Source organism: Chenopodium album, chromosome 21 (assembly GCF_948465745.1).
Source record: "Chenopodium album chromosome 21, dcCheAlbu1.1, whole genome shotgun sequence".
NCBI lineage: Eukaryota > Viridiplantae > Streptophyta > Magnoliopsida > Caryophyllales > Amaranthaceae > Chenopodium > Chenopodium album.
In genome coordinates this window covers 40,303,510-40,317,495 of record NC_137854.1, presented here as the reverse complement: position 1 = coordinate 40,317,495, position 13,986 = coordinate 40,303,510, and the positions used below count along the sequence as shown (strand labels likewise).

Here is a 13,986-nt window from a genome sequence, read left to right as displayed (position 1 = left end):
CCCTGCCACAATGAAAAATTGCTGCTTTTTTAATGGTTATTTTCTGAATTTTTTTGATCAAAGACAATTTAATCTTAATTAGCCTTTTTTTGGGACTGCTTATAATTATTGTTTAGGAGTTTGGGACGATCTAATTATATATTTTTGTTATATACTTCCTCCGTCTCTTATTTACATGTCTAATTATAATATTTATTACTCACATAATAAAGAGAAAATAGGCATGTAAATAAGTGGCAGAGGGAGTAATATGTATACACATGTTTTGGCTAAGAACACTGTTGGTAATAAACTGATAAGAACATTTGAATATTAAATCATTACTACCATTGTATTTAACAATAATTTAATTTAACAAGGTCAGGTGTCATATTGTTGAAAAATGACAAAAATGCAATTTAAGATCAAACCCTCTAATTTCATCATACCCTAACAAGGTGTGGATACCCACCCATGATATAGGACCACCCAATAAACAAGCTAAGTTTTTTTAAAATATATATATATATATATATATATATATATATATATATATATATATATATATATATATATATATATATATATATATATATATATATATATATATATATATATATATGACACTTTGATGATCTAATAAGGAGTAGATGCACATAAATGGATTAATTATTCCAACTAATTGTTATGCATTTCTAAATAGACAACAAATATTATTGCTTATCTAAAACATGTATTAGGTATGTGACAATGTCACCCAAATTAAACATATCAATAACTATATACTAAAAGACACACCAGTAATGATACGTGTCATCTCCTGGTGTGTCCTTACCTTTCTTAATTGCACATTAGTATTTTGGTTTTTAGTTAATTTAAAAAAATTATTTAAGGAAGCTATTTAAAAAAAAAAGTTTTGTTTTGTCAACCAAATAAACAAGCAATAATCTTTACCTTTCCTATGTGAAATATAATTTATTCTACAAAGATATTACCTTTTTTTTTTTTTTTTTTTTTTTTTTTTTTGAAAGGACCTTTTTAATTTATATGCCATAAATTAACGTATAAAAAGAAAATATGGAGTAATTAAAATAACCGTGCATGACACGGGACCTAACCTAGTCGTAATAAAATTACAAGAACATCTATATAAACAACAAATCCACCATATAAACATTAAAGAAACGAATTAATTAACAAAGTTGCAATAATTATTAATCAAATAAAGGTATTATTTTTAAAAAAAAAAAAAAAAAGTAACTATACTAGTAATATAAAAACCTACGCTACTAATTTTTTTAAAAATAATCATAATCTTATCAAGATAAGTATGATGCTTTAGGTTTATTTTTTATTTTTTATTTTTTATTTTGAAGGAGTATTGAAGATAAATTAGGTAGGCAATGATAAATGGCTATCAAAATATTCTATTTTTATCTTCAATTCTGTTTTTTTTTTTTTTTCGAAACCAATCTTCTTCAATTCTATCATTCATGCTTTTATTTATTGTTAATTTAATTTATTTTTTTTAAGAAAAAAAAAGCTTTAAACAAACACTAATTAAATCTTTAAGAGCTTTTCCTAAAAAAAAAAATAAAAAAAAAATCCTTTGTATTACGTAATAATTAGTGGGTGTTGAATTGTTATAGCTGTTTGACGGTTTGTCAATACAATAAATAATATTATTATTTATCTATAATAATAAAAACTGTTTGCCTAAGTTTAGGGACGTTAGTGGTTTTTGTACTGTTATTGCTCTTTGTCAATACAATATCAATTTTTTTTTTTTTTTCAATTTCCTTAAAAAAAAATGTTATCAGATATGAGGAATCTTTAGTATTCTTAAAATTATTATTACATTCATGAGGTTATCTTGTATCACAATTAGGAATCTTTTAGTCCATGATTTTCTCATTGGTTATAATTTTCTAAATAAACAAACGAATTTTTTTTTTTTTTTTTTTTTGAAAAACGAATTTTTTTTTTATATATGGAAAAGATTCAGTCCTTAATTATTATATTTTTTGATTTTATTTTCTTCAAAAAAAAAATATATTTATTAACATAATTAAAACTCCCCTACCTCAAATCACGCCCCTAAAAAACATGAAAATTAGTAAGATTTTGTTTATCTTTATTATTATTTTAATTAATTTTCAACCTAAAATCATGCTCATCAAGCTTCAACATACAACAATGGCTTCTTAAAAAAAAATAAAAAAATTCAACAATAGCAGATGATTGTTCACGAATTCATATGACTATTCTAAATTAAACTACAAATTATTTCAATTCTAACACTTGATCCCGAAAGATTTATTCCATAATTTTTCAATCGAATTTTTTTTATGCACATAGTTAAATTGATACAAAGTCTAAAATATAAAATTAAAGCATAAATGTGATGCTTAAAATCTTATTGATTTCATATGTAATTTGGTAATTTTTGGATAAATAATGAATGTTGGAGGTTGAAGATGGAGTGCCATTGAAGAAGGATGAAGCTATCAAAATGGGGAAGAAAGTATACAAATGAATTTTGTCAATCGTTTATTTTGGATGATTTTCTTCAATTTTATAATTTTGAATGATAATTTATAAATTATAACTTGAAAAAAAAATTACCCTCTTAAAGTAATGAACCAAACAACCCTTAGCTGATTGGGCGCTGACTGGGCGCTAATTTGTCATGACTTAAATGATGTGTAACTTTGATTTTTTAATTTTTTTTGAAAAAAAAAATTCGAAGGCTAAGATTAAGCAATAAAAATAATCAACGGTTGAAATTTAGTCTGTTGTTATAGTCGACCATAGTAGTACGTAGTCGTCCGTAGTCGACAAAGCCTGAGAGGTGGTAGTTTATTTGATACTACCTTTGAGTTTTTATGGGAAACTTGTAATAAACTGTAATTTATTTAATACCTTTGAGTTTTTAAGTACAACATTTGGTTTGAAAACAACAATATTTTTGTTTTAAATGATCAATATTATTTGTATTCCTAAACAATTTTGTCAATTAATAAGATAATGCCCTTAAATATCTAGCAAATTCACTAATATACCGCACGATATACATTTAGATTGTACTTCGTTAGATATATACCTTGGGCACATAATTTGTAAAACCTAGACCCTAGATCCACTACGGTTCTCAAAATTAAAATAACCACAATCAATAAGTAAAAGGACATTTTGTAAAAAACTACTTTATGAAGTACTTTTATTTTTATTTTTTTTTTTGCAAGAAACTACCTAATAAAAAAAAATATTGTGAGAAATTACCTTATAAAAGGATAAATATTGTAAGAGACTACCCTAATTGGTGAAAAGTCATCGTTGATTTTTATTTTCTGGCGCTGACCATGTCACATGCCAGAACTTGAGCTAAATTTGGAGCCAAAGCTTATGCTCATCATGTCTATAAAATTTAACTCTTAATACTTAAATGACCTAAAAAAACCAATTAGAAGTCAATATTATGATATATATTATTAGGAGTCAAAAACCAAATAACAATTATTGAATTTTTTTAAAAAAATAAGAAATATGGAAGTAACAATATATAAATGAAAGATACCTCGATGTGATATGTTCCTTGCATATTTGGACATACTAATTGTGGCATCGCGCGCGTTGCGCGCGCTACCCCAAGTTATCGTAATTTTTTTTATTGCAATTAATGATAAAATTTTAGTAAAAAATAATGATTCAATTGATTCAATTTAAGTACTATATATTGATTCAATTTAAGTACTTTATATCAGGATTATAGTAAGTTTATGTGTAATTTGTATTTGCAAGATGTGATACACTACTTTTGTATGAATGCGAATATTAAATCATTTTTTCAATTAACATATGCGAAGTACTTGTATATCAATGTTTAATAATGAAATCGAATATTGTGAATTATTTAGACAAAGTTGTATCATGCTAATTAAATAATTAAGTTTAGCATTTATTCAAGTTGTTTATGTTCTTCTGCATAATGTAAGGCTAGTGTTTTTTGTGTTATTAGGAAGATTTTATAATGTTCCAGTTTTGTCTGTATCTCATCTCTTTTATGTAAATGTTTAATTTTGATTTACTTAGTGTTTTTTTTTTATGTAAAACCCTATTGTTTATAGTGGTTTGCTGGTTAAGAGTGCTTTGGAGTAAGGTGCTGGTTGAATTAATATTTAAGTAGCTGGTTGTGCATGGAATGTTAAGCTGCCAACCTTACATGCCATCAACTTTAGTCTATTGATTTAGAGCTCCAATTTAATTGCAGGACAAAATCTAGTCAGATGTTGACAGCTTGTTCATATTATAAGTAGACCAGTTGAACAATCTTATAATCTCACCTTGTCCTCGTGGATAATCTTAAATTCACAAGCGTTTACTGAGATGCTAGACTCCTGGAAACTTTTCAACACCAGTACTGGCAATTTCATCTTCAGTACCAGTTATAAGCAGAATTCCAAATGTTCCTCGTACATAGGAAACATACCCATATAGCAACAAAGGTACTTTGACGTGATAAACAGATAACATGATCTTAACATTAAATGTTGAATTTCATCTTCAATTACTTCTCAATGTTCAATGTAATCATCAATACAAAATTTCAATTCTAGTACAAAATTGTTTAGAAAATGCTTCTTATAATTTATAATTAAAATTCCCATTACAGAGGAAAGAATACTCATCTCATGCATGCACATAAGGTTGCTTTGTGAATTTCTACTGTATCCTCTGGTTTATATATTGCTGCAATACTTTACATCAACAATTAACTGCCAACCTTACATACTTGCCGTCAACTATTATTTGAGCTCGAATTCACCTGCAGGGTAAAACCACTTGTATTAGATTGTAGCCATATCTTCAAGGGTAGCTCTAAATTCACAATCGTCCACTAAAATGCCAGAGACTTTACGACACCAGTTTTGGAAATTTCCTCATCTTCAGAGCTCTGCTCTTTCTGGAGCCTGTTCACAGTACAGGAAATTATAGTTAAATATCGTGACACCAATACAGCCACAAAGGTACTTTAAATTGACAAAAATATAACATGATCTCTACTGCCCAAAGATCACAGTACTCGACATTATCCAATGATATTCAGGATGGGATCTAAAACTGACCCGATTAGATCAATGATGAAAACCATTTATTTGGGCATAGTGATGCATGATTCATCATTTATGAATAAATAGAAGAGTCAAGGGAGAGGCTGGACTCAAAATATCCTGTATATATAAATAAATAAAGTGAGAAGTCAAGAGTAGTTTACATACCAAGATCAGTCTCAAGATCTATCTCATCTTCCGTGGCAGCTAATAAGTGAGTTGACCTTCAAGATCTACAAGATCTAGATTCAGTCCATGCCTGGTAGCTAGATGATAGCTAGATGATCCTGCAGATCCAAACAACATCAGAAGCAATACTTACAGCGTTATTTAGAATTGAAATAACTTAAAAGGCCATCATAAGTTAAATATAACACCAAACCTGAAATCTAGCCTTTCCAACAGAAAACATACCTTCAATTCAGAAGTTGTACCCTTCATTCAATCATTCCTTCATAAGAATTCCTCGAAAACGTTCAAAAATATCTTCAAAATACCTGAGAATTTATGTCGATAAATGAGATGGGATGGTGAGCATTAGTTTAATATTCCATAAATGGGGGGATCAGCGTAAACTTTCAAAAGTTTTAGCAAATTTAACAGCCTTAGTCTATTATTCCATTCAATGTTATAGTAAAATTTATATCCATCTTTCCAAACAATGTCAATATTTGTATTCAAATCTACGAAATATTTTAACTTTAATCTTATTAGAAGTTGATATAATCAAATAATAAGTACAATTGAGGCATATAAGTTATATCCAATTGTACAGTATGGATTTTCAATGTGGAAATTCCAATTAAGTTTGCTATAATGCCACATATTTTGAAAAGCACCACTACTCCCATACTAATCCACATATAAAATCTTTCATCATCCTTTTTTACACTCCAAGCACCAACCATCATCGACCAATTTACAACTACTCAAACCAATCATATAATGAATTCAACTAAACAAAAAAAACCCCATGCAAATTAATCATCACAAAATGCTCCAGTCGGTGAACTCATGTGGTTTCAACGCTTTTGAACCCCTTCAAATTATTTTATTTATTGCCAACAAAACCCCATGCATAATACTGGTCTAGGGAATATTTTCGTAGACATCAACTGTATACTCCCAAAAATACGTATAAATATTTTTCTAAAAAGAATCAAAAGTAAAAATCAAAGGGCTAGAATTGAAGCAACGAGAAAACAAGCATTCTTTCAAAAAAAAAAAAAAAATCTTAAAGGAAGCAAGCATAACTTCCCACTAAATATACAAGTCCTTTAACTAACAAACTTTAATTAAAGAAGATAAATAATCAGAGCAAATAAGGGAGGGATACATCGACCTATGAGCACTGATCCTTGAAATCTATTTTAAAAATTGAGGAAGAGAAGAAAGAGAGTTACTTTGTTTGATCAAACACAGTAGGAATTTGTTCCGAAATATCTTATAGATTACTTGCCAATGAAAAATGTTTAAGATGTTTCTTTTTCTATTCTCACTCTTGATTCCTATAATAACAACCTACTTGTTTATCATCTCTCTAGAACTCTACCTTGTGGCCTGTTCTCTCTCTTTTTATTATTCACTTCCACATCCCTCTCTCTTGCTTTCTCTCTTTGTTGTTAATGGTTCTCTAGATCCATGAAGGTACACCTCCAAGGAAAATCCCACTTTGTCAGTTTTGACTAAAAAGGAGTCTGATGAGCTAGGATTGTTGGGCTATCATAGAGTGTATTGCAAATTTGCAGTAGTGGGTAGGCTAGATCAAAATTGAGAGTTTTGGTTGCTATTGTAAGACATCACCACTGCTTTGGCTAGAGAATTGAATTACTCGTAGTTAGGTCTTCGTTTGGAAAAAGATTGAGCAGATAAGATGGCATGCTTTAAGGCACATGTGAAGTGATATACACTTTGCTGTATGGGGGTATTTAGCTGTCAGTCTGATATTGTATTTGGCTCCTCTTATAACTCTTCTAATAACAAAATTTAGACCGCAAAAAATTTCACAAAAATCACAATTTTATCAGCAAAACCCATCACGATCCCTAATTATGAATAAAACCCATCAAAATAAACAGAACTTAAAACCCAAAAAGAATCTGAAATTACCTCAGTATTTGAATTTAAGAAAATTACTCCATAAGATCAACCAAAACAAATTAAAGATACACCCTAGATTTTTGAACTGATATTAGATGATTATTAAAAATGATTAAACATCTTAACTCAAAAAACTGCTTTAATTGAGGAGATAAAACGCAGAGTACCCTTCAAGCCTTCATTGGAGAGCTCTGATTAAACTTCAACGAGAAGAAAGCTCAAAATCTGGAGGTGGTATTGAGAAATTCGTGAGTGTCGAATCTGTATTAAGAATTAGGGTTGAAATGATGTTGATTGAAGAAGGGAAAATTAGGGAAAATGCTAGGATATACCTCGATTTCCTCATGAAGACGAGCAATGCTAAGCCTCAAATAGTCCGACCTAGAGAAGTTCATCTTACTTTCTTCTTCCTCATTTTCTTCATTTGTTTTACCTCTGTCCTCACTTCTTTAATGCTCCATCTAGCAAAAGTTGTTGAAAAATTAGCTAAATGGAAAGGATTAACCTGACAGCTAATAAGATTGTACGAAGTATTACTTATTACTCTTCTACAACATACATCATTATCTTGTGCTTTCTTGCTATTTGGGTGTCCTGCCGGGTCTTCCATGTAAATTACTATTCTACATCGGCATGTACAGAATTAATTATAAGAGTTCCAAATTTCCATTCCACATTAGGGAACTCTGCCTAATATACAGTTCCAAATTTCCAACCATGTTCCTTTGAGATTATCTTGCGAAAGCAGTTGGTATATTGCTGAAGCAAAGCAATTATGAAAGAGAAGTGAAGCTGTCAGTGAATAATATTGGTATTTTTTTTTCCTCCCACTCTTGCTCACTTTTTTTTTCCTCCCACTCTTTCTCCCTAAAGTGATTGTATTTTCAAGAACCTTTTTTTTGAAGCCATATTTTCAAGAACCTAGAGTAAGAAATTGATAATCGACTGAAAATTGGACAATCTTAAAAACTAAATCATATTACAAAGCCTAAACCTAATATTGATGACAACTAAATTAACAACATAGTCTTAGTTGTAAACTTAAGTAATTCAATCCTCCACATTAAATTAGAAGAATCCCAAATACAGAAAAAAAAATTATCAATAAACTGTATTATGAAATTGATATTCTGTAAGAAATTTAAAAAAAAACAATTTTACCTCTAAACCCTCCTTTTCACCACTAAAACCTTTATTTTTATTCTTGCCATACTTTTGCCAAGCCAAACCCAATCACAGACAAAGAACACCACTAATAAATATATTGAACTAAAGATTTTCAATACATTCAAGTTAAGATTTTCAATACAAATATCGCATATCCTACTCCTTTATTGATCAATCAAATAACAAATAAAATACCCAAAACTCCAATCAAAATTATTATATTAAACAACAATGAAAACCCAAAAATAAATATAGCGATCATATGAAATGAAGAGGATAGTATAAAGAAAATGTATCAAAATCACATTACTTTGCCAGATTCATTCCATTTCACAAAATGCCACAAACTAAACAATTCAATAGTCAACCTTACCCAGAACATTGAATTAAGAATTAAACATTTAATTCTCCATACCAAATCCACTAAATAATCTGTTAAATGTTAAAAGATCTGAATCTAACAAAAAAGCACAAATCTAGAAACTTTGTCAACTTCAAAGCAACAACAACAAAAACCCCAAATCAATCTAAATCAAATCAAGCAACAAATCAATCCCAACTTAGAGTTCTAGCATCAAAAAGTTTTTAATTATACTTCAAAAAGCTAGCATCAAGAAATTTGTAATAGTACTTTAAAAAGCAAGTGTTGCATCCAAACTTTTAGCTAATGGTTGAATTATGTCAACCTGGGTAGTTCATGTGTTGGTAAAGGTTTTACTTTTATATTGAGTGGTAATTATCTACCTAGCTTGCTCTTGTTAAGCACAGCTTGAATAAATCCTTTCCCCACTTAATCCCTGTCCAAAAATGGACTGTGAACAATGAGATGAATAAATTACAGTCGTTCTTTGCTATATTGACAGGACAAAAAAGAAATACTTGTTGATTATCAGTCTATTTAGTTATCTGTTTTACTAATAGGACAAAAGGCAAGACACACAGGTGTTGTTGAATTGTTGACCATATTTGACTGCTTTTATGTGTTACAAGACTCACAATAAACTGAACAGAGAGCTAAAGTGAAATGAAACAGAAATTTCTCTAGTCCTGTTCATCAATATCAAACATAAAGAATCAAACTTTGCCATCTAACTCTCAGCAATTCAAAAAACCCAACAACCTGAACCTAAAATTTGTCCATCTCAACATCTTCAAATCATCGAATTATTTCTATCATGCTAAATAATGAGTTCTGATTAAAACAAGATTGACAGAAGAGGCTTAGATCAGCATAGCTTATTGCTGCCAAACCAAATGGCAAATTACCCAAAACAAGAAATGCCTTCAAAAACCAAACTGAAAATTGATTACTCTCAAAAGATTATTTTATCATCACAAGTAGATCTCTGATCATTCATCTATAAATTTAATCATAAAAACAATTATCAAAAATCAAAATTCGAACTCAATTACATTCCAAAATCCGGAACAAAATACCTATTTCATCATTTCACGAGCAAGTAAAATACATAAAAATTGAAGAAATTGAAAGAACAAGTGAATAAGAAGATCATACTTCGTACCTACAAGAGAATTATCGAGAAGACTGCTCATCTTTCAAGTTTGGACTCAAAGCCGGGTTTCGAGTTCGTCAAATTTTCATCTGGGTGATCAACAATTCACGGATATTTTGAAAATTGATGTCGATTTGGAGGTTATTTATTTTAAAATTTAACGATAATTCCACAGATATTTGACTAATAGACAATTAAATTAGCGAAAACCCCAAAAGTGTAGAATTGACATTTGATGATTATTATATAATTAATAGCATACCTCATAAACAGCTTCAATGGAAGAGAGAAAGCTAAGAGGCCACTTCAACAGAGAATTGAAGGAGTCGAGATTGAAGGAATGGAAGGGTAAGGGTTGCTGGTGGTAGAATTAAGTGAAGAATTGAGATTGAGGAGAGAGAGAGACTAATGAAGAATTGGATACGTGGAGTGCAAGTAGCAAGTGTTTAAAAATTAAGGGTAGAACAGGAAGACCACTGTTTATTTTCAACAGTGTTTACATTACTGTTCATAAGGGCGGTACTGTTCATAAGCACAGTAGCTATTGTTGTCATATTTAATAAAACGAGTTGTAAAGATTAGAAAACCATTATTTTCATAGCATATGATTTAAATGCTCAGATTATATTATAGTTATGAAAACACGAAATTTTCTTACTGAGTAAAACTCATGCTTAGGGCTTGACAGGACAGATTTCTCATCGTACGCATTCTAGCTCTTCTCTACGACTCTATTACATTTAGAGTCTCAGACTGAGATCTTCTTCATTCGCTAGACGTCCTAAGATCATAAGTCTTTCTCTAAAGGGTGGTGTTGTCTCTGCTGAAAAGCCCTTGAGCTTGTGATGTTTTTTGTTGTCCATAGTCTTTCTCCCTCTTACCTTCCTATTTATTTTCTGGAATCCTGTATTCCTGTTTTAATTTCCATCCAAAACTCCAGATTTTCATGATTTTTTTTAAAAAAAAAAACTTTAGGCCAAAATATTATAATCTTACCCCTTATTCATAGAAACCCAAGCTCTAATTTCACCCACATCACTTATCTAATTACACTGGGTTTTAGTTCCCCTCAACTTCCTGATAAATCAAGCAATTAAATTAAAACTAAAAGAACCAAGCTGAATTAATGTGCTTAGCTTTTTTTTTTTTATTTTATTTTTGACCAGAAAAAAAAAAAAAACCAAGCACACTAATTCAACTTGTCAGCAAAAATTTCCACATAATCCCATTAGCTTGATTCACATAGCTCAATTCCCAAATAACAGCCTTCCATTAAACCGAATTCCACCAGTTTTTCAATTCAAATAAAAAAAAGAATTTTTTTTTTTTAAAGAAAAACCTATTCTAGACATACAACACAACCTTTCATTCTTTCAATTCCAAAAATCAATTCTACGAAAACTCAATTCAAATACAAAATAATCTGAATATTAACCTATCTTATCAATGGAAATATAAAAAATAAAAAAATCAGCTCATCAATTAAAGCCAAAATCAAATAACTCACGTAAAAACTAAACCTAGTACTATATAAAACCGACAACAGTGGTTAAGTCTACATCCTATTTAAGTTTTCTTTCACTAAAACCCTAATTAAAGTAGAATAACGAAAATAAAATCGAATTGAAAGCATGTTGAGGTAAAAAAAAAAAAATTGATGTACGAAACCCTAGATTGTGAAATTGAAATTTGATAATTGATTAAAACGGACAAATTACCTCAGAATTTCATAATCATGTCGATGGGGGAGATGAAGCTCAGAAGACGCTTTGATGAAGAATTGAGAGTATACTTGAATGGAGGTACATGAAGTAGTTAAATAACTTTTTTTACAGAGTTGGGAATTCCTAAATTAGAAGGCTTCTTAATTGGACAAATAAACATGTAAACATTGAATTGAAGAAGACGCAGTGTTGAAAGTGAAGCTTAATTTTGGATACAACTCAATTTCAGAGGAGAGAGAGAGTGAATCAGGAGAAGAGAAATTAGATGATTGAATCTAACTCAATAAGATTTGATGGAGGAGAAAGCTCAGCTTGCGCTTCAATGGAATAAAGAGAACTGATCTCAAACAATGTCAGATATGAATTAATAAGGAAAAAGCAAAATAAGAGGATGAGAGGAAAACCAGGAAAAGCAAAACAATAATATCAAAGAACTTGATTATTTCTTCAAGAAAAAAGCAAATTAAGAGGAAGAGAAATAGAGGCTGTAAATGAGAACACAACAGCCCACCGAAAAGAAAAGGCCCACAATAACAGCCCAACTGAAAGCAAAGCAAAACATAAGTCCAATGGCAAAAGAGGAATCACACTATTCATCAGCAAATACTGTTTATAAGGAACAGTAGCTGGAGTTCGCATGTTTATTAAAAGGGTTTTAGATGTATGTCAAATATGTATGATTATAAATAACTTAAAGTCTATATAGGAGTTATGTTGAAGCCACATATCTATGACCACTATTTAACTAAAAGGCTAGATAGGAGATAAGTTTTTTTTTTTTTTTTTTTTTTTGAAAGAAACGATAGGAGATAAGTTGAAGCCTAGAAGGTACATAATCACTTTTATAGATTTTTGGTAAATCTTGGTCATACTTGATTATTATATCCGAAATTCAAATTATAATCTATTTGGTTGTAATATGTACATTTTTCGTTCATTTTATGTATTATGTTTTGAGCATATTTTTTAAAATTTTCTTTTATAAAATATTGTACATAAGAATTCGTACTTTTTCATAAGAAAAATGATCATTCCTTAATTTATGCTCTTCTAGTTTTATATCCCTGATTTACCTTGTCTTCATCAAACTAAACTAATCATAAAAGTAATACTTACAAATATTTCATTTATAAATTATGAAATGTAATTAAAGTAAGTATCACAGCAATATCATAGAATCGAAAGTAATCCGATACGGTTTAATTGGATTACGATAACAACTCAATAAATCAAGCCTTACTTCTTAATAACATGCATGATTGAGGAAGGTTGTATATTAGAGAAGTTGCAACATTTGTATAATATACTTCATATGTTGTAAGATCAAATAATTCACATAAGATATTTCCCATTTGATATAATAAAAGCTAGCACAAAGAACACCAATGAAGTTCATTGTACATCTTGTCCTACATCTACCCCAATTTTGTGGTGGACAAAAAGTTTTGAGAGAGCGTAGTTCGTTATGTAATCGCCCACGTTTTTCTATTCGTATCCTTATCCTTTTGTATGTTTCAACGACAACCATGATCGATTATCATATCAAAACCATATCCACAAGCTAATTGTGTTTTACATTATTAGATCCTCAATTTTAAAAATTCGTAACATTACTCTTAACAATATTTCATAGACTAGTTTGAATTTTTTTTTTTTTTTTTTTTTTTTTTTTTTTTTTTTTTAACTAACATACAAAATAGATGTGATCTAATTTGTATGCATACACCTTCAATTTTCAATACCACTACAAGGAAAATGAATCCCATTAGCTAGGGGTGTGCAAAAAATAATGAAACTTAGAACCTAATTCAAAATTCCATAAAATAATCGAACTTAATTGACGAGTGATTGATCTAAAATATTAAGAGGGAAGGCAGAACTTGGAAGCGCATTTGAAAAATATCCTATATTCGTCACAAATTTTCTCACAACCATCCTTACAATATTTCTATAAATACCACCCAAAAAAAAAAAAAAAAAAAAAAAAAAATCCTAGAAAGCTATAGCTTAACAAAAAATAAAAATGCAATCTCAATCTCCCATCTGTTATTTGCAGATGACCTAATTCTGTTTGGAGAAGCTTCACAGCAGACCTACCTAGCCAACTCAAATTTTGATCTTTTCTTCTCCATCTCTGGTCAGAAAATGAACACCTCCAAAAGCTATATGTACTTCTCCTCAAATTCCCCCTCATATTAAAGACTTCTTCTCTGCCTCCCTACAAATCTCTATCACCCAAGACCTAGGTACATACCTAGGCTTTCCCCTAACAGACAAAAGACCTTCTCTCTCCCAAGTCAGCCATATCACTAGGAAATTGAAAAACAAACTGTCTAACTGGAAGTCCAAGACCCTCTCTAAGTCTGGTAGGGCTATTTTGATCAAATCATT

At 29.8% G+C, this 13,986-nt stretch overlaps 1 long non-coding RNA gene across 24 annotated transcripts; it reads right to left on the bottom strand.

Moving 5' to 3' along the window:
- Positions 1-4,509: 4,509 nt before the first annotated feature.
- Positions 4,510-12,030, bottom strand: LOC145600213 (uncharacterized). 24 transcript variants are annotated; one of them, XR_014104270.1, is made up of 9 exons: positions 11,590-12,030; positions 10,868-10,948; positions 10,530-10,783; positions 9,881-9,960; positions 7,523-7,651; positions 7,358-7,415; positions 5,505-5,587; positions 5,259-5,377; positions 4,510-4,949 (listed from the first exon to the last, which is right to left on the bottom strand). It is a non-coding gene; the product is annotated as an uncharacterized LOC145600213 (long non-coding RNA). The 24 variants fall into 24 exon arrangements; XR_014104271.1 differs by lacking the exon at positions 10,868-10,948 and adding an exon at positions 7,750-7,949 and having other exon boundaries at positions 10,134-10,783; XR_014104277.1 differs by lacking the exon at positions 10,868-10,948 and adding an exon at positions 7,750-7,813 and having other exon boundaries at positions 10,134-10,783.
- Positions 12,031-13,986: the final 1,956 nt, after the last annotated feature.